Below are 26,497 nucleotides of genomic sequence, written 5' to 3' on the forward strand. Positions count from 1 at the left end.
AAAACACAAAAGAAAACTTGAAGATATGGCCATATCATATTCTTCTATATGAAAATGAAAGACCATAAATATATCAATGATCTCTTTGTTAAAATATAAATTCATCATGAAACTATCTGCCAAAGATATTTTTTTCCTTTTAAACTAGAAAAACTGAGTCTAAAGTTTAGACAAGAAGATAATAGCTGGGATCATTCTGAGAAAATATGAGGGGCAATTAGTCCTACTAGACAGTAAATGTATTATAAAGTGTCAATAATTATTTTAAAATGTGGTACTGGTACACAAATAACCTAACAGACTTAATGGAATAGAATAAAAAGTTCAGAACTAAAATCAATTACATATGGGATTTAGTAGATGACAAAGCAATATCTTAAACTGGTAGGTACAAGATGGGCTATTCAATATATGTTCTTGGGGCAAGTGAGTAGTTATTTGGGGAAAAAAAATGGATTCATATCGCATACCTTACAGCAAGATAAATTACAAATGGATCAAAACTTGTTAAATTATAAATTAAAATTCAATTTTAAATTAAAATAAACCATAAAAATGCTAAGAGAAAAGAAAGACTTCTGAATCTCTGATTTAAAAATGAAAATTTGAAAATCTTAACCTTATTAATAATATGCTTCTTTATTTAAAACAAAACAAGACAATACAAAAAATGTCTGTTCTCCAAAGAGGACATACAGATAGATAATAGACATATGAAAAGATGTCCAACACCACTAATCATCAGAGAAATGGTAATTAAGACCACAATGAGATATCACCTCACTTCTGTCAGATAGCTATCATCAATAAATCAATAAACAAGTGCTTGTGAGAATGTGGGAATGTACATGGTTGGTGGGAATGCAGATTGGTACAACCACCATGGAAAGCAGTGTGGCGTTTCCTCAAAAAATTTAAAATAGAACTGTGTTGTGACCCAGCAATTTCACCTCTGTGAAAATATACAAAGAAACACAAAACACTAATTTGAAAGACTATATGTACCCCTATGTTCATTGCAGCATTATTTACAACAGCCAAGATATGGACCAACCCAAGTATCCATCAGTAGATGAATGGATAAAAAAGGTTGTACATATATGTAATGGAATATTACTTGGCCATAAAAAGAATGAAACCTTACCATTTGTGACAGCATGGATGGAACTAGAAGGTATTATGCTCATTGAAATAAGTCAGAGAAAGACAAAAACCTTATGATTTCACTTATATGTAAGATCTCAAGAACAAAATAAATGAACAAACAAAATAGAAACTGACTCATAAATACAGAGAATAGATTGATGGTTGCAAGAGGAGAAGGGAATTGGAGGACTGGGTGAAAAAGGTGAAGGGATTAAGAAGTACAAACTGGTAGTTACAACATGGTTACAAGATCGTAAAGTACAGCACAAGGAATATAGTCAATAATATTGTAATAACTATGCATGGTGCCAGGTGGGTACTGGAAATATCAAGGGGAACACTTTGTAAAGTATATGAGTGTCTAACCACTTTGTTGTACACCTGAAACTAATACAAAATAATATTGATTGTAAACTGTAATTGAAATGTAAAATTAAAAAAAAGAATTATTAGGACAATTGGTAAAATTTGAATAGGGTCTTAGGATTGAATGGTAGTATTATATCAATGTCAATTTCCTGATTATTATGGCTATATTATAATTATGTAGGAAACTGTACTTATAATAAATACACCATAGTATTTGGAGGTGATGGACATCAAACAAGCAACTTACTCTTAAAATATTTCTTAAAAAGTGCTTTGTACTGTTCTTACATATCTATTATAAATTTGAGATTGTTTCAAAATTCTAAGAAAGGAATTAAAAGATGATAAAATCCAGACCAGGCCACACAAGGATTGCTGTAGAAAAGCTGGAATTTTACATCAGAAACCCAGTACACATGCTTTAAAGTTTTATGCTACATATTTTTACTTAATTGCATAATAAAGTATGTATGCTCCTCAAAGAAAAAAGGAAGAACTTTTACAGAAAAAGATTTTAAGCAAAGCCAAAAGACATATAGTGAACTTAAAAATATTTGGAAATCATATTTCAGACATAATAGATTAAGTATATATTTCTAATTTCTTGGAAGTTTGTAAAAAGTGATCAGCAACTCACAGCAAAAATAGATGTGCAATTAATTGCACTTTTAAAAATAATTGCATTTGTGTAAAATGGCACATATACAATAGTGTTTATTGTAGAGTAGATGTACTAGGTAAACATTGAAAATAGCCAAATATCTATTAATCAGTTGAGAAATGTTAATAAATCACAGTACATCCAATCTTTGGAATATTGTGTGTCTCCATCAAAAAAATCAGGAAGTGTCTTACATTGTTATATGCAAGTCCATGTGGTATATATACTTCATGGAATAAAACAAGAACAATATACATAGAACACTACCCATTATGCATAGAAGGTATAATGATAAGAATCTATGTTTTTTTAAAAGTCTGGTAAAATGGATAATAATGACTGCCTATGGATGGAGATAACTAGGCATGTGGGAAGACTAGGGCAGGAGAAATACTATTCACTGGATACTTGTATTTATTTTAAAATTTGAATCATATTAGAAAATAAATAAATTGAATTTAAAAGATTGAAATAAAATTTATATAGTCTATAACTTGGCAATTATACGTGTCCAAAGAGAAGTATGCAGAATGATGTTTACTGCAGTGTTTTCCTAGTAGTAAAAAAAAAAAAAAAGAGGAAACGAAGAGAAACAATATACCTATCAAGAAAGGAATGGTTAAAGTATAATAAATCATGATATTGAATATTATGTAACAATTTTAAAAAGGTTAAGGTAAATTAAATACTAACACAGAATGATCCTTAAGACTTTTCTTTGTTTTATTTTTTTGTTTTTTGTTTGTTTGTTTTTAGTGAGAGAGACAGGGACAGACAGACAGGAAGGGAGATAAGAAGCATGAACTCATAGTTGTGGCACTATAGTTATTCTTTGATTGCTTTCTCACATGTGCCTTGACAGGAGGGCTTCAGCTGAACCAGTGACTCTTTGCTTAAGCCAGTGACTTGGGGCTCAAACCAGCAGCAACCTTGTGCTTCAAGCCAGCAACCTCTGGGCTCAATCCAGTGGCCATGGGGTCGTGTCTATGATCCCACGCTCAACCCAGCAATACCACACTCAAACCAAATGAGCCCGTGCTCAAGCCAGCAACCTTGGAGTTTCGAACCTGGGTCCTCAGCATCCCAGGTTGATGTTCTATCCACTTTCTCATTGCTTGGCCAGGCCTCAAGATATATTTTTGAGCTAAAATAATTTGAGTACAAAACATTTGTACATTGTAATACAATTTATATAAAAGCCCCAAGATTACACACATCACACTTATTTATGTATTTAGAAGCACAAAATCACACATACACAGTCACATTCATGTGTATAAATGCATAGAAATAATTTTGAAAGTATGGGTACAAAACCCCTAACAGTAGTTACTTCTGGGAGAAGGCCCAGGTTAAATTGACAAAGGGTAGAAAACGGTCAAGAAGTCTAGGTTTTTCAGTGTTTGAAGTTTTATAAAAATATGCTCATATTTTACTCATGTAATAGTAATAATAAAAAAGTTAAAGATCTAAAGAGGTTAGGAGCTTGGGGTAACTGGTGACCATTTTGGAAACTTTGAAACTTTGTTTCCCAAGGCTAGGGATAAAGAAATAGTTTCTGTGAAAATATTCTTTTTTGTTCTATAAATTTAAATAATCTAGTGTTGGGAATCCACAGTAAACTTTCCGTACTCTGTCAGTGCTGGGGGATGTGATATTCATATGAGTCAAATATTCTGGTAGACAAAGAGAACCAGAGGGAAGAAAGTGAAGAGGGAGATGCATATGAAGAATGCATGGCTCTTTGATTTACTGAGAAAGAGAAGAGGACACCAGCATGCATAACAGCTACTAGTTATAGAGTGAATTCTTTATAGCCAGGCACTGTGCTGGTATTTTACGTATGTTTGTGGTCTCAATCTTGGAAATATCTCCTAGAGCTGGACATTATCCCCATTATATATATGAGGAAATTGAAGCTTAGTAAGATATTAGGTAGTTTACCGAAGGACCCACTGCTATTAAGTGTCCCGTGTGTAACACTGAAGCCTGTGTTCTCTACCCTGTTCCATGCTGTTTCTCACTCCAATGCACTTAATACAACTATACTGAATAAATTTTAATCTGTTTCTTGATGATTCAAAAAAGTACTATGGCTTTTTTCAGTATTTCAGGAATCTTGTTATGAGCATAAATTATCAGGGCACTAGTGAAGCATGAAAATAAAAGATAGTTAATTGGAGCTATCTGGTTGGAAAGAAGCAGAGTAACACCGCATTTATAGGATTTAGTGCTTTTATTAGAGATAAAGGCGTCACAAAATCACTAGTGTGATTTTTGCATAGCCTCTTTGATATTAATTGATCTGCATATTTAGAAGGCCTTTTTATCTTCTATAGCCTGATTTCAAATGATCTGTCATGTTAAGCACCAATATCAGAACTTGCATCTCTGTTTGTAGTCCTATCAATATTGTTTTCAGATACATGATACAGTTTCCCTATTGGAATCTCATAGCAAAGAAAAAAATCTGATCTCTTTAAGCTGAATTAACACAAGTTGAGTTTAGGTGTGCTGCATCAGGGCTTCCTAGGCGAGCCCTTTGGTTACAGATTATAAATGCCATTTAGAGAAAAGGCAGGATGGCTCCTGCCTGTCGAGTACACTTCAACAACCACCTGAGAGATACCTCTGTGTGACTGCATAAGATGGAAAGAAAGCATGGCAAAGAACCCATTGACTATGCACTTTCTCACCTGCTGAGAGCGAAACACAATCCAATGCAATTTCAGTACTTACATGCCTCTGGGGAAAACAGGGCCCTAAAAATCACCGAGTGCAGCACCGGAGAAAGTCCTGAAATCTGTGCCATGTTTGGGGATATAAAATCCTAGGAACTTTCGACTTTCTCCCTGAGTGAAATGGACTGGTAATGGTGTTTTGTTATATTATCCACCAAGCATAATGATAATGGGTCACATGCAATTTAAGAAAAAATTAAGTCTAATAAGAAAAATCTCTAATAAATACTAACGGTATTGTTGTTGGTCTAACATTTCTATTAACATTCTTTTTTTACATATTAAATGATCTGCAGTAAGTTGAAAATGAAGAGGGCAGTACAAATTAAAATGAGCATTCTCACAATATATGCAGTGTCTAAATGCTTGCACCTCTCTTCCCTCCGGCAGGGTTTGGGACATATGGTACATACAAGGGAGTGGGGTTGGCATATAGAGGAGAAGCTTGATTTTTAGATATGCTCAGTGTAGGGAGTAGACACCATTGTTAACCAGGAACAAGAGCAAGTCAGTGAAAAACAGAGACTGGAGATCTGAATTCAGCCCTAAGGAAAAGAAACAATTATCCCCTCAGTCAGTCTTCTTCTGGGCCAGTGGAGGAGGGCAGAGAAGCTTAGGGAGGCTCTGGTACCCAAGCAAAGGGGTGGAAGGAGTTTGACGCAATGTCAGCTCCCTGTCAAGGATAGTGTGGTGAGGTGAGATAGAACTAAGGGAATGTTTAAATATGTGCTTCTCAAGCCTACATAAGAATCTCCCAGGGAACTAAAGGTAAATATAATATGTATAATGTTATACAGTATACTAAATATAAATATTGTATACTAAAGGTATATAATAAGGTAAATATGCTTTCATACCTACTTCTGGGGATCCTGACTCCATAGACCTGGGGTGATACACTGGCATCTGTTATTTTTAATGAGATCCTTTAGTGATTCCTCTACACACAACAATTTGAAGAGCTCTGAAATTAAATATCAATAGGAGTCTGTTTTCCCAGGTCTTCTTGGCCATGAGGTTTAGAAGAGCAGTGACAATTTCCAAACCCTGCTGACTAATGGCATGACAGCCACAAATGTCTTGCCATGGCCGGTCCTCACTGGTTTCTGAGGTCTTGAGAAGGACTAAGCAGACTACAGGAGGCTAAGTTATTATGAAGAATTAATTAATGTGCAAGACATTGTGCTGTGTGTAGAGGTAGCAAGGACCCCTAAGGAATTTGCAGTATAGGGCAGGACAGCAAACAGAGACTGGAATAATGCATTGGAGTATCATAAGTGCTATGAAACCTGAGGACACAGGGAGCTTGGTCACTTGGTAGAGGATTTCCCAAGTCAACATTAGGCTTGAACAAAGGGCTGGCCATGGTGCAGAGAAAGGGACTTGACGGAAGTGTTGTTGAGAAGTTTGAATACTTGGGTGGTATCCACTGATTGGTTGTAAATGGTAAATAGGAGAGAAGAACATCAGATGACTTCCAAGTTTTCAACCTGAGTACTTTTGCTGAAGGTACAGCCATTTTCTGAAGAATGGTATTAGGGAGGACAGATTTGATCAGACATTTTAAACATGAGATATCTGTGCCTAAAAATGGAGATATTGATACTTTAAGTTATAGGTCAACACACTTTTACTGTAAAAGGGTTAGACGGTTTTTGTTGGGACTACTCAACTCAGTTGCTCTAACATGCAACTAGAAGCTAATGGGCATGGCTGTGTGTCAATAAACTTTATTTACAAAGGTAAGTGGTGGGCCAGATTTTGCCCATGTGTACTAGCTTTACACTCCTGTTGTAAGAATGGAATAGTAGATATAGGTATATATCGACTCCTCTATGTTTGTGTACATAGTATCTTTCTGTGTAGTCATAGAATCACACCCTATACAAATACTGCATTTCAAGGTTAGTTTAACAAAGGATTTTCAGACTTCCCAAAACTGTTTAACGATTATCTATTTAGAAAACATTAAATGTGGAAATGTAAGTTAAACTACAAGATACATTTTGTACTCATTGATTCAGTAAAATTTTAAAAATCTGCCAGTGCCAAGTACTGGCAAAGTTGTAGAAAAACAGAAACTCAAAAGTTATTTTGGTGAGAGTATGAATTACTATATCCAAAATAGTACTTTGGAAAACAATTTGTTATTATCTAGTGAATTTGATTACATGCAAACCCTAAGATCTGGCAATACAACTTCCAGGACTCTAACCCAGGAAAAAAAAACTCTTGCACACGCTGAGATCAATGTGAAGTATGTTCACAAAGATGTCTATAACACAAAACAAAATACAGTAATACCTTGGTTTTTGTTGACTTCGGTTATCATCAGTTTCTGTTTTCATCAATTTTTTCCGTGAAAAAAAATTGCCTCGGTTTTTGTGGGTTACCTCAGATTTCATCGGGGTGCCCACATGACCTCGTTGCTAATTTTGCGAAAACAAAGGGCAACCCACACGTTCTCCTGCTCAGTGTGGCGTTGTTTCTCATTGTGTGAGCATCACCCCGCGCATCTAGCCAAACAATTCCATTGCTTTCCAGTGTTTTGTGCTTTTATTATTGATAGCGAGTGATAGGTAGTAATACTACAATTACATGTAAGTGATTACTGTGTATACAATATTCGGTATAATGTGTTTTTGGTATGTATTTTGGAGTGTCTAGAATGAATTAATTGAATTTACATTGATTCAAATGAAAATAATTGCCTTGGTTTTCATCAGTTTCAGATTTTACCAATTGCTTTCAACATGGATTATTGACAAAAACCGAGGCATCACTGTAACCCATGTGGTTCTTTTAAATAAAATTGAGTAACATTCAACTGGGAGGAATCCACAAAATTGGGGGAGAAATAAACTCACTGTATGAAATAATTTTTTATATAAAGTTAAAAAAAAACACTTTTAAAAGGATCTTTATATATGTGGCAAAACTATGAAGAAAACCCCACATAGGAATGAAAAACTTAAAGTCAGTGTTGCATTTATCATCAGTGGAAGGTGGAGGCAAAGAAATCTAATCTGATAGGAAAAATTAAAAGGATTTATTTATTTCTAAGCTTGGTACTAGGCACACAGATTTTTAAAAATTATTATTTTTAAATAAGTTACATATTATATATATAGCTATTCCTTTGCAATGGATCACACATTGCATGATCATGAAAAACAAGACAAAACCAAAATCTTAGAGTTACCAATTTTATATTTTTGAGAAATATATAATTAACTCAAGTTATTCTTTTTGTAAAATGATGTCAATTTGAGGGACTGACTTCCTATGTGCCTTGGTTTCTTTGCCAGTCACGTTACCTTTCCCAGTCGCTGAAAGCCAGCCCGCTTCCCATATTTCCTTGAACACAAGCAGTGGGGACCAGGGAAAGCGAGGGGGAAGGAGTAGCCAGTGCAGGGTCATCTGAGTTCCCCATCTTAAGGAACACATGCATTGACTTTGGCGTAGGACAGAATGTGGTCAAATTCCTCCCTGCCACTCAGCAAGTCATCGTACTGCTGTCTTTGTTATCCCAGTCATCCGGGCTTACAGGGACACTGTGTAGTGGTTTCGTGGTGTGGAAGCTATTGATACATAATTTATTATTTCTTGAGTATCACTTTGTAGTGTCATGATTACAAGGCTTGGAAGAAGATAAATTCTCTACTACAAGTATAAATGGGCACTTGAGATGAAACCACCTAGTTAATTTCCCCTTGTTGCTGGAGTAGAATCTGAATCCAAACCACAGCACAACCTAGCCCCTAAATCTCTATTAAAAACCACCTTGGGTAGTCTGGTAAAGCTTTATTTAAAGTCAGCAGAGAATTATAAAGTCAAAAGTGAAAAATGCTACAACAAGAAAGAATCATAAAAAAATACTACATCAGTTAAATGTAGTCAAAGGCAATTTAGTGTGCTCTGGCACCAGTCCTTATTGATGTGGAGAATGTGATGTGTCAGGGCTCGGCAGGAACACTCGGGAAATGCAGGCTGAAGGGTGCAGCTCCGGGCTTGACTCCGGCGCAGCCGCATGGGCTATGAAGAGTGCCACACTGTCCTGCTATTAGACCAGGAATGTCAGGGAAAATATTCTAATTATCCCAGTCCAAACACCTTCTGTTTACTTTTTCTTGATATAGTATATATTTTTTAATTTAATTTTTTAATTTTCCACTGATTTGAGAGAGAGGAAGGAGGAGGAGGGAGGGAGACAGAGGCAGAGAGAGAGACATGAACTTGTTGCTTAGTTGTTACATTTAGTTGTTCACGCATTGGTTGCTTCTCATGCATTCCCTGACTGGGAGTTGAGCCCTCAACCATGGTAAACCAGGACGATGTTCTATTGCCTGAGCTATCTTATTTGGCCAGGGCTGATGTAGTATATTTTTTAAATTAGATTTTTTTTTCTTTCATGGAGATAACAAACCTGAAAGCTGCATCAATTGGTCAGCCCAACAAGATAAGTATATCCCTCATCATCACTCTTTAAGAATCTGCATTTTGGTAGTCACCACGTTGATCTACTTTTCCCCATCCCCATTCCGAGCTGCAGTTGTTTCTGCCTCATCTCTTCTAACTCTCTTGGTGTTGCATTAGTCAACATGAGATGATCTTATTAGTAATAAATACAACTATGATCATTATTCACCTACCATGTTCTAGGTACTGTGTTAGCACCTGCGTATGCATTGTCTCACCAATCCTCACAAAAACACAGTCAGCAGTGGTGGGTGGGGACCATACACCTGGAGAATAAACACAGTTGCAGGATAAGATAGTAAAACAGACTGTTTTAATCCTGGCTTTGCCATTTACTGGCTCTGTGACATTTGGCAAGTTACTTGCCTACTGTGTATTCCTCTCTCTGTAAAACGGGTATGATTGTGACATCTGCCTTAGTAGGTTGTTGTGAAAATTTTATGAATTGACATAAGTGAAGAAGTTCAGAGTTCCTAGTAAGTGCTATATATGTTATTGTTGTTGTTGCTCCTGCTTCTGTTATTATTGTTATTGTTGTTATGATATCTCTTCTGGAAACAAGATGCCTTCACTGAAAGGAGTTGTGAATGGGATTGACTAAAGGGAAGGGAAGGGATTGCCCCATGTGGCTGGTCAGAGGGGAGATGTGTTCAGACAAGGCATGCAGTACCGACTTCAACCCTACCTCGTGTGGGGCCATAGCCACTTTGGTAATCCACTTGTCCAAATGAAGACATTTTGGAGGGTCAAATGAGGAAGGAACCTGGATTCTGTGGGTCCTTCATCTTGGGTACTTCCACATACAAAATCAGGTTCTGGGGTACCTGCCTTTCTTTCCCACCTGTGAATTCACATCCAGGAGAAAAGGAAAGCGATTGGAGAAGTCCTTTGGTTCTAGTAGATCTTAGAGTCTCAATTGTAGATTCAGGATAAGTGACTGGTTCAATCTAAATGCTTTAGAGGATCTGAAAGAGATTAGAGAAAACTATTCCAGAGGATAAAGGCAGGACAGGAGGGAACAATTAATCTCGTGGACATTCAATTCTCTAAAAACTTTTTGGGAATGACCAGAAACCAGCCAGGCCATATGCTGTCCATTTGCAATCCTCAGAGCTGTGGCCTTTTTTTTTTTTTAATTTATTTATTTTTTTTACAGAGCAAGGCTAATGCCAATGCCTCTTTTAAGATTGCTCTTAAACTTGAAAAGGAACTGAAAGGTTGAGACATGCACGCAGAGTCAACACAGATGACTTGACGAAAGTAGTTCTGACAAATGCCAGGGCTCCCCCAGTTGTCAGAAACGGTCTGATGATGACACGTTTGAAGCTTCCCAGATGGACTTGCAGTTTGGTAAATCTGAACAATCAGGGAAAACATAGTTACACTGTGGAGAGTTCTGAGATGCAGAGAGAACAAGTTAATTTTTCAGCCTCAACTGAGACCTTTCACTCGAGTCATTAATCACAGCTCAGCCTGGAGCCTTGGCCCCAGAGTTTGCTTCTCCGGGCTGCTCTGCTGCTCCAGCCGAAGGCGGTTCCAGGTGCTGGTCCTTTGCGTTCCCTCCAACCGGGCTGATTTATGAACCCGGAGATGTTTTCTGGTTTTTCCAAATTCTGTTCCATTACTTTGTAATAAAGGGGACGGTGTTTTGCAGATCCTTAGTTTTAACATCCCTAATACCACAGCTTTTTTTCAGTTACTTTGTGGCCTTCCCTCTGTGATCTGGAGGGTAGAAATGCTCTTCTGCGTGTTGAGTTTCAAAGGTAAGACTTTAAAGACTCTCATTTCTTTTCCCCTTTGGCTGGAGTTGAAAATGCAAAAGTCCAGCACGTGGCTTTGTTTCTGCATTCAAAATCTCCATGCAAATTAAGAGTTGGGAAACCTCAGTGACAACAGCTGTCCTCCCCGCAGGTGTGGGAGTCATCCCCATTCTACCCCAACACATGTGGTTCCAGGTATAATATCAGGAGGCCTTCCACATGGGGGCCTAGTCTCCGGTGACGGTGTAAGCCAATATTGAAGGCTTCACAGAAGAATCCGAGTGTCAGAGGAGGACACTGTAATGTGGAAGCTGAACAGGGTGCTGCCCAGGGTAACCTGTTTGACTGAAAGTGAACCTGATCTGAGCTGATAAGGGCCAACAGATCCTTTGGGAATTTTCCCAAGTGGCAGAAATGTGTCACAGGAGAGTAATTGGAAATTGATATTTGACATATCTCTGGGCAACTCTTTATTCCTGATAACACCAAAGGGTTAGGCCAGGAGTTGCTGGTGATAAACATGTGAGCTTCCGCAATCCGTTGCTGAAATGCAATCTCTTCTTTGTTGAAAGTAAGCAGCCGCTTTCTGATCCTCAGCTTCCTAACGAGTACTTCCAGTGTAGAGGCCCAGGGGCTTTATTTGCGTGAAATGAGAGGTGACTACAGCCAACCCTGCCTTTTGATAATTCTCTGAAACAAAATCATTGCTGGCAATGGTGTACTGTCTTTAAAATTCAACTCCATTTAGCAGGTACTTGTTCAGAGGTTGCTATGCACCTCGTATTATGTTGTGTGCCGTGGGACATACAAACTAAATATCAAACATGGCCTTTGCCCTAGAGAAACTTACAGATTCCTAGGAAGGATGATGTGTTTATGAAACACATTTTACATGGCAAGATAAGATATCGTGCATGTGCCAGAGTGAGGGGGACCTGGATTAAGTACAATAAAGAGTCATAAAAACAAATGCAGAGTGGACTGGAGCTGCCAGGGAAAGCGTTATGGATGAGGTGAGGACAAAGACACCAATATCCCAAACCCAGAGCTATCCCTTAAAGAAATTGCAAGGAGCGCAGTTTCGGGTTACCAAGAGATTATGGAGCCCACTTTATGTGAAAGTAAATTTGTTCAATATGAGACTAGATTAATTCAGTTCAATAAATATTTATTGAGTACATGCTATGTGCCAACTGTCTCTGATGAGGGAAAGAATGAATAATCCATACAAAGAACACATGTGGGTAGTTCTCAATGCTACCTTCTCTTAACACGGGTTCTTAAAGTTATTGCTGGTTTGCGTGGTTCAAAACCTAAGATTTTACCTCTTACCATTCTAGCTCTCAAAAAGACTTCTTGTGCTCACGTCACCATCACGTTAACTTCGGTGGAACAAGACAGAGAAAATGGGCATGGCCCCTGTGCAAAGATGCACACAAATTCTTGAAATACTTTTTATATGTTAAAAAAAAATGGCCTGCTTTTCCAAGATGTTTTTAGATCAAGGAGCTGAGTCTAATGTTTTGTGTGGTGAAGGAATGACATGTCCAACTTCATACATTATATACAATATAAAGAGCTGCCTGCACGCTGGTTGTGAATGGGAGAGACAGAGTTAGCATTGAATGTAATCCCAAATTATTGGGTTAGGGAGTATTTGGAATAGCATTTGAAAAGTCTGAACCTGGCCCAAACTTGGGACCATAAGTGGAGCCCAAGCTTTCTACAGATCAAATTTTTCTTGGAATTTTCATTATTCCTCTTGACAGCTGCTTTGAAAACACAGTTCAAAGAGTCTTCCATCATTAGAGTTTGAGATGGTCTTGCACTCACACTGGGCTCTTTGCCACTTGTGAAGTTTGAAATTGGCATCACTTGGATATATTGGTTAAGTCACTAAAATTCAATGTATATTCCTCTTTGCAAATCAAGAAAATCCACTATTTGTTCATTTCTTAAGGTACAGTATAACTGGGTAATTGCAAATTGGTCTAGAAAGAAAAGGAGTCAGTGTGATAATGGTGGTGGCAACAATGGTCATCATGGACATGGTAGTCATTGCTTCAAACAACTACGTAGTTTGTGAATAATATAACTAAAGAACACTAGCAAGCCCTGGAAAGAAGCTAAGCTACCAAACACCGATTCATGAAGGTGTCAGAGTTCATTTAGCTAAGCAATACCAGAAGAGACCTTGAAAATCACCCTTTCTCACTAGCAATCAATCTCATACCACAACGAGACTTCTGCTTAGTAACCCTGGCCTTTTACCACCCATGTGACTGCTTTTTGAAGCTAATTTAGGCATCAAATTTAAATGGAATTCTGAGAAAACTTTTTTTAATCTGGATAAGCTGATGGAAGGGAAAGCTAGAAGAAATTTGAAATTACTCTTGACTCCTGTTATTTTTCTTGATATCAATAACTCTTCATCTAAAAGGTGCGTCTGGAACTCCATGGGCAGACACGTACACAGCTACATCCACATATGCTTGGGCACTCATCTATATGCATGTATATATGCTAATATATATTCCTCTTCATCATCTGTAGGCATTTTTCAAATAATGGCTTGTGTGTGTTTTATCATCGTATTTTTAAAATGAAAATGACAACTTCAAAATCTTTTGCAGAAATAGTCCTTCTACAGTAAATAAATTTCAGCATGTAGACCAGGGTCATCTCTCGGTCACAAAATTCTATGGAGGAGTTAGCATGGGGAAGCAAAGGCTGTGGCTTTCTGTCCTTCAAGTCTGGGGCATGTAGGAAATGTTGGTAATGGAGAGATTCGGTTAGTGGAGAACTAGTGACATAAAAGCCAAGTGAGAAAGGTAGAACATGATTAAGAGTACAAATAAGATGTTGGCAGGACATAGAAAAGACAAGAGGAGGAATGGATACCCTCCATCCCTCTTCCAACCTCTTTTTTTCTCCATGGGGTCATTACGTGGCTAGGCGTGGGGTTGAGAGTGTAAAGGGGACTTAGACTTTTGAGTTGAAACTTCATTTTGATGAAGCTGTTTTTAAAGCTTTCTTTTTGAATAAAAGAGCCAAGAGGGGTATCTGAGCAGGGCTCAGAAAAGAGCAGACAGACCATTAAGCACCTGATCCAGGTTTGGGGTTTGCAGGTGAGAAAGCAGCACAAGGTTTTCGTAAGCCAAGGTGCAAGTTGGCTGGAGAGAAACCCAATCTGGGCTCCACTCACCACACTATGTGTCTGCAGGTGACTCGACTGAGCAGAGCACCTTTTTCTAATTCATTCAGAGCACTATATAGAAAGCAGTCCCATAGAGGAGAATTTTAAGCTTTCTTCTAGGTTGTCCAGACCTATTTATGTACCTAGGAAGTGAAACAGAGACTCGGAGCAGAAGTGCCTGAGAGCAGCACACTTAATGAGTGAGGACACCCAGTGGCTCCTGGAGCAGACTAGCCACAGAGACCACTGGGCAGGTGAGTATCCAAGGCGAATGGCCCAGCTCGAGTGGCCCCTTCTTTCCTTGTCTATAAATTCCAAGTCCTAATGATCATGTAACTTCTTGTGCTCAGTGCCCTGGCAGTGCGAGGCCTCTGTTGACTTTGAGGCGCTTAGAGGCCATTGTGAGAACAAGAGACAAATGTGACTGTGCTAACTGGAATGTGCACAAAGCCTGTTTGACAATAGCAAGGGAACCTTGAAAAGTTGGAGGCTGCCATCACATATGGAGAGGTCCCCCCAGCCCTACCTTAGTGGCTGCTCCTTCTCATTGAAGAATGGAAACAGCTCATGGCCTAAAGCCAGCTGAAAGCAAACCCCTTGACTTTATTCATTTTATGACTGCAGTACTTGATGGTAGTGTTAGTAAAGGCTCTGAAAGTTCTTCTAGGAGAAATGCCAGAAATGAGGTAACTGTATATTCATTCACCTGCTTTAAGTTATTTCAGAAATGAGATGATTCATAAAAGAAAGCAGAATCATAATTGTCAGCCAAGATGTCATTTTTAACTTTAAGGTGTTCAGAAACAAAGGGATATTATATCCTTAATTCTTGGAGCGCCACAGATGCCAAGTTATGCACAGGGTTCCTTCCCTCTTGGCATTGAGTGTTTGTGAACCTGGAGGCATCCAAACACCAGTTTCAGAAAGATGCTGCCTTTGGTGGTGTTCTCACTGACTAGCTCCCTGGAGCTGCAGGAGGAAGCATGGCCTTCCTAGCTTCCCTGCATGCTGAGAGAGTGGGAGACAGCGAGAAGGGAGGCAGTCCTTGAAACACTAGGAGGCTGTGAGTGAACTGTCTTCAGCCTCCATCTAGGGAGCTTGACAAGAGTGTCATTAAAGTGCTGGAGAAATAATTTATAGCTTTTGGTTTTGTCTACACTTCAACATATGCCACAGATGCTCAGTTTAAAACATGAATAATCAATTAATATAATATCAGGCATCTGGAACAAAGACCAGAATGTTTGGGGGGTTGAGTTGGACTTACATGTCATCCATTCTAACCACAGATGTCTGGATGCACATAGTAGGCATTGAAGATTTGCTGATTACATTTCCTCTGATTTGAACAACCTGGTTTCTCAAGTTTGATCCCAGATGTTTGGCATCCAGTCAGAGTTGCGTGCCCTGCACCCTGTCATCAGCCTCACCACCTTGGACATGGTTGGCAAGGGGGCAGTATTCCCCTTTCCCATGATCGCGTCTCTTCTCGCCTCTCTCCGCTGATGTGCTCTGGCTCATGTGACTATAGGGCACAGGACATACTGCAAGTGACCCACGGAGCTGGCTGGTTTCAGAAACTCTCCTCCACACCCCGATTTTCTCCAGTGTCATTGTGGTTGCATCTTATGATAGAGAACATTAACATCTTGGCTAACAGACCACAGCAGTGCTGGTGACAAGTACAAGAGCAGTCACTGGTCATTGCAAAAGTGTTGAGTAAAGGCCTGTTAGTTCATATCACTGACCTGAAACTTGAGGAGGAAACAGGAGAAGGCCCGTGGTAAGAGAGGAAGAACATTAAAATGTGAGTGGGAATATGGGTAATTCACTAATTCCTAGGGAACAATAAGATGGGGTAGTTATAAAAAAGGGCCCCTTCTGGTGGCACCATGCAGATGGCATACACAACAGAGGGGAAGGGATGCTGTATGCTAGAGTGGATGCCTGATACATTTCAGCTCTGCCTCCTATTCCAGCATGTGGCTTTAAGCTCAGGCCCCAATTCCCTGCTCTGTAACATAAAGTGAGCATTCCAGGATATCTTCTAGGACTAACCTTCTTTGACGCTTTGATCAGGAATTATGAGACTCTCATTTTTTTCACAATTGAATACCCCCCGAATACCCAGAAATAAGTACGTGCACAGATAATCAAGTAAACCCTAGGAATAAAAAACAGTGAAAGAAGGTTATAGACTATGTCCCAATGTATTTGCTAGCAGTGGCTTTCAAGCTTTTTATACTTGGGGACTGGTGAAAATAGGAGAATTATTTCAGGGAGCACTGAGGCAGAAATCACCCTGACCATAAGTGAATTCACCTAAGATCATTGGATCTATAATTTTCATACAACATCAGGTGATTAACTCTTCTGTGGACTGGCACAAAATTTCTTAGTGGACATGTCGGCATACTGGTGGTTGGAAAACACTGGGTTAGAGGATAGCAGTATTTGAATGCCTGTGAGGATCCATTCTGTATGAAAGATAAAGGTTCATCATGTTTGGGAAGGGAGTGCTCATTCAAAGAGAAACAGTGGAAAGGTTTATCTTTCTTAAAGATTGTGTCCTTTGTTCAGTTATTTATCTCAAGACCAAGCACACCTGGTTCTTAGCTGGTCCACACACTGCCTTGGTTCACACAGGACGGGAAAGGCAGCCGTGACAGTGGGTACCAGAGTTCCACTGCTGCCGGGGATAAAGGTGATTTCTCTTCAGCCCCTCCAGGAAACAGGGGTGATATTTTTGTGGGGAGCTGTAAAACTAGAGATAGGATAATTCATCTGTAGTTGGACCCGGCCAATAGTGTAGGTAGAAGTTATAATCCTGTGTGGCTCGCAGACAGATGACCATCCAGGTGGTACCCTTCTTTTTGGACCACATGATGGCAAATCCAGTAGGTTACCTCTACAAAGGGCAAAGCACATCAGAAACCTCTCACTTTATAACATTCTGAGAGGGTTATGATAATTATTAACCAACTTGTTTAATCTCCACAATAGTTCTGTGAGGTTGATATTACATCCTTATTACAGTAACCCTGTGAGGTCAGTATGATAACTCAGTATGACAGGAGGACACTGAGGCACAAGTGTATTTATGGGGTTAACTGTTTGCCCCAGGACATTTTCAATGGGTGCCGAAGGAGCTTCCACCTGCAGCTCCAAGTACCTTCTCTCTACAGTTGAAGGCATTCCTGACTCTCAATATTCCTTTTTAAAATGCAGATACCCCTGGGACAGAAGACCTACCAACCATACTATCACTGAAATCATTATCTGAATTATTTTTTAATAATTATTTTCATCTAACATAGTTGAGCACAGAATACTAACAGGTTCAAGTTAGGATAAAGTGAAGGAGGACTGGATAGATTTGGGTTTGGGGAGTTTATTCCTGGTGGAGTGTAAGAATGAGGACCTTGGGCCTCCAGTTCTGAATGGGAGGAGTCCCTGAATAGGGATCAGTGGTACTGGTCATGGAGTAAGTCAGATAATAAAAACATAGTACTATTCTTAATTTGGGCTTAGTTGGTTTATCTGCTTTGGTCCCACCTCTGGTGAATGGAACAGGATTGTGATTGATGGGGTCAAACCCACCGGCTATTCCCTTCCTTGTCCTTGGCTTTGGGCATTGGTCCATTTCATATGCTCTCTTATTCTGCTAACTACTTAAGGCAGAAAAATCATTCCCCTGTTGAACTCCAATATGTGCTAGCTGAAAGTGAAATCCTCACACTGAGCAAATGTACCAAAGAACACTGTATAAACTTAATGAAGGAGAGGAAGAGATATGTGCCAGAAACCTAGCAAATTTAACACTGATGAGGTTACGACTATTATATGTTTAGTTAAATTGTTGACACGGACAGGACATGGCTGAGGAAATCTACTGTCCATTTTCTTCTTGTATCAGCAATAATGGCTCCTTGGTGTGCCCTTCTCAGTTAACAAAAATATTCCCAAAAGTTAAATGCAGAGAAAGAAGTGACTAAGGAAATACTTTTATTATCTCTGCTCTTCTGGGAGTTTCCTCCAGGAACATTACTTAAATCAAGACTTCCAACTGGCAAATAACTTGGAAGGGAAGGACTCTCAGTTCAGAGGTGAAGTTCACGCCTCCTGAGAGAGGCAGCGCGTCCTCGCCCCAGCAAGCCCACCTGGCGTGTGCTGCCCAGACTGCCCCAGACGCCTCTCCCCTTCCCATTCCCCTTCCTCTCCAACATGGACCACGGCCCTCCTCCACCTACTGAATAAAATCACCGTTCCTTTAAGTGGCACTTGAGCCATAAATGTGATCATGATTTTTGAAAACTGCGAAATAATATATAATTATTGGCTATTTGAAGAGGAATTGACGGAGGGTGATGGAAAGTGAAATCAGTTTGGGGTCAGAGCACTTTGGTTTGAATCTTATGCCAGTGAGGTGACCTTGACTAAGTCGCTTAAACTCTCCGAACCTCAGTTCCTTCATGTATAAAACAAGATTGTTGGGATAATTAAATTAATTGAAAGTGACATAGTAATTATAAAAGAGTGGATGCTCTATACCTGTTAACAAAGCCATGGTAACTGAAGTCACTTTTATCTAGTACTTACAAACACTGGCTATGGAGACCCAGTTGCTCATCTTCCTGTGTCTCTTACTCCCTACCTTTACAAACAGATAAGGTAGGAGAATCAAATGAGTGAATACATATCAGGGACTTTCTACAGTGCCTGATCCATATTAATCCTCTTTAAGTATCAAGGCTTCTGCTGCTACTGCTGCTACTGCTGCTGTTCTCTTTATTATTCAGGGACCTGGCCTGGCCTTATTGCTCCAGCCATTTCTGGTTTTCTGTCTTACTAGTAGGGAGAGCTCCTCAGCACAGTCATGACATCCTCAGGGTGGGGACGATTCTCACCTTTAACTTTCAGGGGCTTTATTTATTCAATGCCTAAAAAAGTAATTATTTCTATGGTTAAAAATAATGCACAAATACATGCTTGCTACCTCTACTCAGCATTATACTGAAGGTTTTAGCCAGAGCAATAATGCAAGGGTTGGAGGGGTGGGGCTGGGAAAGGCATCTAGACTGGAAAAGAAGAAGAAAAACTGTCTATTTTTAGATTAAATGATCTTTTATATAGAAAATGCAATGGAATCTACAGAAAGCTACTAGAAGTGATAAGTGAATTTAGCAAGTTGCAGGATACAGGATCAATATACAAACCTTTTTATTTTTACTTCCTTATCCTTAATATAGCCACAGCTAGATCAGTTTAACTGGAGCATAGGACATGAGGGGTAGTGGTGGTAAATAAAATTGAAAACACAGTCTGAAACTCAGTTTGATGACATAACTCAGGGGTCCCCCAACTTTTTACACAGGGGGCCAGTTCACTGTCCCTCAGACCGTTGGAGGGCCGGACTATAAAAAAACTATGAACAAATCCCTATGCACACTGCACATTGTGTTTTAAAGTAAAACACAAAATGGGAACAAATACAATATTTATAATAAAGAACAAGTAAATTTAAATGAACAAACTGACCAGTATTTCTTTTTTTTTTTTACATTCATGGTCCTGAATACAATTTATTTCTATTTTTATTTTTTCCCTCCTCCCCTTCCCCCTTTCCCTCCTTTCCTCCCCCCACCCCCCGTAACTACCACAATCTTGTCTATGCCTCTTAGTCTCGTTTTTATGACCCACCAATGTATGTAGTCCTGCAGTTCTTGTTTTTTCCTGATTTACTTATTTCACTCCGTATAATGTTATCAAGATCACACCATTTTGTTGTAAGTGATACTATGTCATCATTTCTTATGGCTGAATAGTATACCATGGTGTATATGTGCCACATCTTCTTTATCCAGTCTTCTATTTTTTTTTTTACAGCGATTAAAGACTTTAAGCAAAATCTAGGCCAATACAGCAAGAATCCATAAAAGAGTAGTGTCCTTAACATGTTCACCAAGTCCAAGTTGGCGCCAACACCTTGCCAAATCCCTGAAAAATGCAACCCAACCTCCATTCAGTCTGTTAGGAGCTGTCACAAGGAGCAGGAGTCCAGGAAAAGTCCACATCCAGGAAAAGTCCGCATGACACTGGTACTGTTGTCACAATTCTATACTTTGCAGCTCATGTCCAAGTCCCAATGAAAGATGCTTCTAGCTGGTAATGATTCAGGTAGACTGGAAAAGCCATCTGCAGCATGTGTAGTGATGGAGCTTCTGTTCTCCTCTGCCTGGAGAAATGAGACCAGGTTGCTTTTCCCTGGAGCTCTGTGACTTCGTAAAGAGAAGCTTGGGATACACTAAGCTGGGTGGCAAAGGTAGATTCATAATAGAAATTGGCAAAAGGGGGAAAGAGAGCTCTAAATTAGGAATAGGTCCCAGCCTGAAATATGAGTGGGGCATTGAGGTAGGAGGAATAAAGGAACACTATATATTAAACAAAGCAGCAGAAAATAGGACTATCAACACCCACAGCAGAGAACTTCGAAAGAGGAATAAAAAACCTGACTATTCAGGCAAGACATAGTTAAATGGCCCTTGTGCAAATGAGATCAGTTCACCTGCTTCTTGGCAGAAATACCCTAGGCTCGTCCACAGTGTCGTAGATGGGGCCGGTGGTCCTGGGCCCCTTCAGCCTTCAGTGGCAAACCCCAGCATTCTGAGCAAGGTTAGGTCATAGGTGGCTGGAGCAGGGCTGGAAGAGACTGAACCCTCCCTTAGAGGAGCGAGGGGGAAGCCTACCTTCCAGTGTCCCTGTTTCCTCCCAGCAGAGGCATGTAAGTCTGGCAGGCTTTAGCTCAATGACCTTCCTTTCCACTATTGAAGCAGGACCCAGATGACATCCTATGAGACCCCTTTAGGGCATTGGAGCCTTTAAGGGCATATCCTAAAAGCTGGTAGTTCCCTGGATCTCTATTGGGCTTTTTCTGCCTCTTGGTATCTTAAAAGCCATGCTCAAAAGATCTCGCTGAGGGGTTTGAGGATCCCCATCTGCCTATATAAATGTTTTCCATATATCTGGAGCTATTTGAAAAAAGACAAAACAGTGTGATTAGCTAGATCAAATAAAGAAGGTAGTAGTTTGCAGGAGAAAAAGATTTGGCGTTTCCTGTTAATCAGCATTCATTCCTAGGTCCTGGCTGGTTGGCTCAGTGGTAGAGCGTCGGCCTGGCATGCAGGAGTCCCAGGTTCGATTCCCAGCCAGGGCACACAGGAGAAGCGCCCATCTGCTTTTCTACCCCTCCCCCTCTCTTTCCTCTCTGTCTCTCTCTTTCCCTCCCACAGCCAAGGCTCCATTGAGCAAACTTGGCCCAGGTGCTGAGGATGGCTCTTCCACAGGGGCTAGAATGGCTCTGGTTGCAACAGAGCAACACCCCAGATGGGCAGAGCATCCCCCCCTGGTAGGCGTTCCGGGTGGATCCTGGTTGGGCGCATACGGTAGTCTGTATAACTGCCTCTCCGTTTCTAACGTCAGAAAAATACAAAAACAAAAACAAAAAAAGAAAAAAGAGAAGAAAAAAAAAGAAAGGAGAAAAAAAAAAGGACATTCCCTTGTGCTAAAGCTCCAGAGAGCATGGAGTGAGCTCGAGTATGTCCTATAGAAAATGGAGCTCTATGTTGGCATACAAGTCTTTGAAGAAGGAGGAACTGCTGAAATAGTTCATCAGCACCTGTCCCTAAGATAGCTGTCTTTATAGTGGAAACACCATAAATAAATATTTAATCTCTGTATATAGATTAAAGGGGGAATATGGCAAATGCTGAAAAGCCATGATAATGGCATATAATTCTAGAATTTGAGCTGATTTTAAGTTGACAGTTTCAGTATAAAGTTGTCCATTGATTTGCAAGAGCGATTTGCCATTTAGTGGAAGTTTCCCAGAGCCATTTGTTGTTGATCCTTTGAAAAACGGAACAACAATAATTTTGAGGCTCAAAACCTATAAGCTGTAAGGGTCGCCTATGCCCCTTGATAATCCAGGAGGCAACAAGATCAAAATATGGAAGTGTATTCCATGGGCTATTAGATGGTTCAATGTGCCCAAGCTGTAGCTGCTCTTGTACCAATTGAGCAGCTGCCCTAAAGTTTCTCCTGAGAAAGGGGCCATTGGTCTACCCATACAGGATTATCTGATTTCCAAGTAATTGGGTCTGCACAATGCATTATTGGGGTAGCAGGAGCTACCAAGGCCCCTATGCTAAATTTTGATATTCTAATCCACACCTTCTGGTTTTGGGTGCCACTTCTATAGGGGTGAGAATTTCTCGCTGTTCTTTCCCTAGTCCCTTAGTGGGCAAAAATCCCCGATCAAGCATCTGAGTACTGACTAAACCATTAGGACTGACAAGCAACGCTCCTGTATTTTTCAAAATATCTCTACCCCACAAATTAACTGGCCATCCAGGGAACACATAAGGCTTAAAAAATCCAGAATGACCTTCTTAATCTTTCCAATGTAGAAAACTAGAACTTTGTTGAGGGGATTTACTCTGCCCTATACCTTGTAATTCTGTGGCTGCTGCATGAGTGGGCCAGGAAGGAGGCCAATGTAGCTTAGCAATAACAGATACATCAGCTCCAGTATCTAAAATTCCTTTATATTTATGCTCATGTATTGTTAGTTCCATTTCAGGGCGTTCCTGACCTATTTTTTTTTAATTTTTTAAAATCCAATTAGCAAAATCAGAGAAGCCAAATCACCAATTTTCCTGGGGCCCTTTTTGCAGGATGTGGCCTGAGAAGCAGAATTAGCATCCTTATACTATTCTTCTAACTGCCTGAATTAGCCGTGAGACACATTTTTTTGATTAATTTTAATGGGGTGACATTGATAAAATTGTCTTTCGTCACCTTCTAACTGGTTTTCTTTGTGTCCCTCCCCTCCCCCAACCACCTCCCTCTCCTCCCCCCACCGTGTAACCCCAACACTGTTGTCCATGTCTCTGAGTCTCATTTTTATGTCTCACCTATGTATGGAATCATATAGTTCTTAGTTTTTTTCTGTTTTACTTATTTGCTCAATATAATGTTATCAAGGTCCATCCATGTTGTTGTAAATGATCCGATGTCATCATTTCTTATTGCTCAGTAGTATTCCATAGTATATATGTACCAAAGCTTTTTAATCCACTCGTCCTCAGACGGACACTTGGGCTGTTTCCAGATCTTTGCTATTGTGAAGAATGCTGCCATAAACATGGGGTGCATTTCTTCTTTTCAAACAGTGCTATGGTGTTCTTGGGGTATATTCCTAAAAGTGGGATAGCTGGGTCAAAAGGCAGTTCAATTTTTAATTTTTTGAGGAATCTTCATACTGTTTTCCACAGTGGCTGCACCAGTCTGCATTCCTACCGGCAGTGCAGGAGGGTTCCCTTTTCTCCACTTTCTCCCAAGCACTTATTCTGTGTTGTTTTATTGATGAGCGCCATTCTGACCGGTGTGAGGTGATATCTCATTGTGGTTTTAATTTGCATTTCTCTAATGATTAGTGATGTTGAGCATTTTTTCATATGCCTATTGGCCATCTGTATGTCTTCTTTGGAGAAGTGTCTATTTATTTCTTTTGCCCATTTTGGATTGGATTGTTTGTCTTCCTGGTATTAAGTTTTACAAATTCTTTATAAATTTTGGTTATTAATCCCTTATCAGACGCATTGTCAAATATATTCTTCCATTGTGTAGTTTGTCTTTTTATTCTGTTCTTATTGTCTTTAGCTGTGCAGAAGCTTTTTATTTTGATATAGTCCCATTTGTTTATCCTGTCTTTTACTTGCCTGTGGAGACAAATCGGCAAATATATTGCTGCGAGAGATGTCAGAGAACTTACTGCCTATGTTTTCTTCTAAGATGCTTATGGTTTTATGGCTTACATGTAAGTCTTTTATCCATTTTGAGTTTATTTTTGTGAATGATGTAAGTTGGTGGTCTAGTCATTTTTTTGCAAGTATCTGGCCAATTTTTCCAACACCATTTGTTGAAGAGGCTGTCTTTATTCCAATGTATGCTCTTACCCCCTTTGTCAAATATCAGTTGTCCATAAAAGTGTGGGTTTATTTCTGGGTTCTCAGTTCTGTTCCATTGATCTATATGCCTGTTCTTAAGCCAGTACCAGGCTGTTTTGAGTATAATGGTCTTAAAATATAACTTGATATCTGGAAGTGTGATACCTCACTCTTTATTCTTCCTTTTCAAGATTGCTGAGGCTATTCGTGTTCTCTTTTGGTTCCATATAAATTTTTGGAATATGTGTTCTATATCTTTGAAGTATGTCATTGGTATTTTAATAGGTATTGCATTGAATTTATAAATTGCTTTGGGTAATATAGACATTTTAATGATGTTTATTCTTCCTAACCATGAGCACGGTATATGCTTCCACTTGTTTGTATCTTCCTTGTTTTTGTTTTTTTTAATCAATGTTTTGTAATTTTCCAAGTACAAGTCTTTAGTCTCCTTGGTTAAATTTATTCCTAGGTACTTTAGTTTTTTGGTTGCAATGGTAAAAAGGATTGCTTCCTTAATTTCTCTTTCTGACAGTTCATTGTTAGTGTATAAAAATGCCTCTGATTTCTGAGTATTGATTTTATATTCTGCCACCTTGCTGAATTTATTTATCAGGTCTAGTAGTTTTTTGACTGCGACTTTAGGGTTTTCTATATACAATATCATATCATCTGCAAATAATGATAGTTTTACTTCTTCTTTCCAATTTGGATGCCTTATATATTTTTTTCCTTGTCTGATTGCTATGGCTAGGACTTCCAGAACTATGTTGAATAAGAGTGGTGAAAGGGGGCACCCCTGCCTTGTTCCTGATCTTAAGGGGATTGTTTTAATTTTTGCCCATTGAGTATGATGTTGGCTGTGGGTTTGTCATAGATGGCCTTTATCATGTTGAGGTATGTTCCCTGTATTCCTACTTTGCTGAGAGTTTTGATCATGAATGGGTGCTGGATTTTATCAAATGCTTTTTCTGCATCTATTGAAATTATCATGTTTTTTTTTTCTCCTTCCTTTTGTTTATGTGATGAATCACATTGATTGATATGTGAATATTGTACCAGCCTTACCTCCCAAGAATGAATCCCACTTGATCATGGTGTATGATTTTTTTCATATATTGCTGGATCCAGTTTGGTAATATTTTGTTGAGGATTTTTGCATCTAAATTTATCAGGGATATTGGCCTATAATTTTCTTTTTTTGTGTTGTCTTTGCCTAGTTTTGGAATCAGAATTATGCTCGCCTCATAAAAGGAGCTTGGAAGTCTTTCTTCCTCTTTACGTTTTTGAAGTAGCTTGAGAAGGATAGGAGTTAATTCTTCTTAGAATATTTGGTAGAATTCACCTGTGAAGCCATCAGGCCCAAGACTTTTCTTTTTTGGGAGTTTTTTGATAACTGTTTCAATCTCATTTGTTGTAATTGGTCTGTTTAGGTTTTCTGATTCTTCCAAATTAATTGTTGGAAGATTATATGTTTCAAGGAATTTGTCCATTTCATCTAGGTTGTCTAGTTTTTTGGCGTATAGTTCTTCATAGTATTTTCTTACAATATTTTGTATTTCTGTTGTGTCAGTTGTTATTTCTCCACTCTCATTTCTAATTTTATTTATTTGAGTCCTCTCTCTTTTTTTCTTGGTGAGTCTGGTTAAAGGTTCATCAATCTTGTTTACCTTTTCAAAGAACCAGCTCCTGGTTTCATTGATCCTCTGTATTGTTTCTTTAGCCTCTATGTCATTTTTTTCTGCTCTGATGTTTATTATTTCCTTCCTTCTACAAGCTCTGGTCTTTACTTGCTGTTCTTTTTCTAGTTCTTTTAGATGCAGGGTCAAGTTGTTTATTTGAGCTTTTTCTAGCTTCTTGAGGTATACCTGTAATGCTATGAACTTCCCTCTCAGGACTGCTTTTGCTCTGTCCCATAAATTTTGAGTTGATGTACGCTCGTTATTGTTCGTTTCTAGGAATTTTTAAATTTCTTCTTTGATCTCATTGTTTGCCCATTCATTATTTAATAACATGCTATTTAGTTTCCAAGTGTTTGAGTATTTTTCAGTTTTTCTGTTTGTGGTTGATTTCTAGTTTAATGCCATTGTGATCAGAGAAAGTGCTCGATATGATTTCAATCTTCTTAAATATTTTGA

At 39.1% G+C, this 26,497-nt stretch overlaps 1 protein-coding gene and 1 pseudogene across 1 annotated transcript in view; both read left to right on the forward strand.

Annotated features, from left to right (window-relative positions):
* LRMDA (leucine rich melanocyte differentiation associated) overlaps positions 1–26,497 on the forward strand; it is a 1,214,945-nt gene that overhangs the window by 945,565 nt on the left and 242,883 nt on the right. The window lies entirely within an intron of this gene.
* Positions 12,523–12,619, forward strand: LOC136381629 (U6 spliceosomal RNA; annotated as a pseudogene).

This window comes from Saccopteryx leptura, chromosome 9, assembly GCF_036850995.1.
Source record: "Saccopteryx leptura isolate mSacLep1 chromosome 9, mSacLep1_pri_phased_curated, whole genome shotgun sequence".
Lineage (NCBI taxonomy): Eukaryota > Metazoa > Chordata > Mammalia > Chiroptera > Emballonuridae > Saccopteryx > Saccopteryx leptura.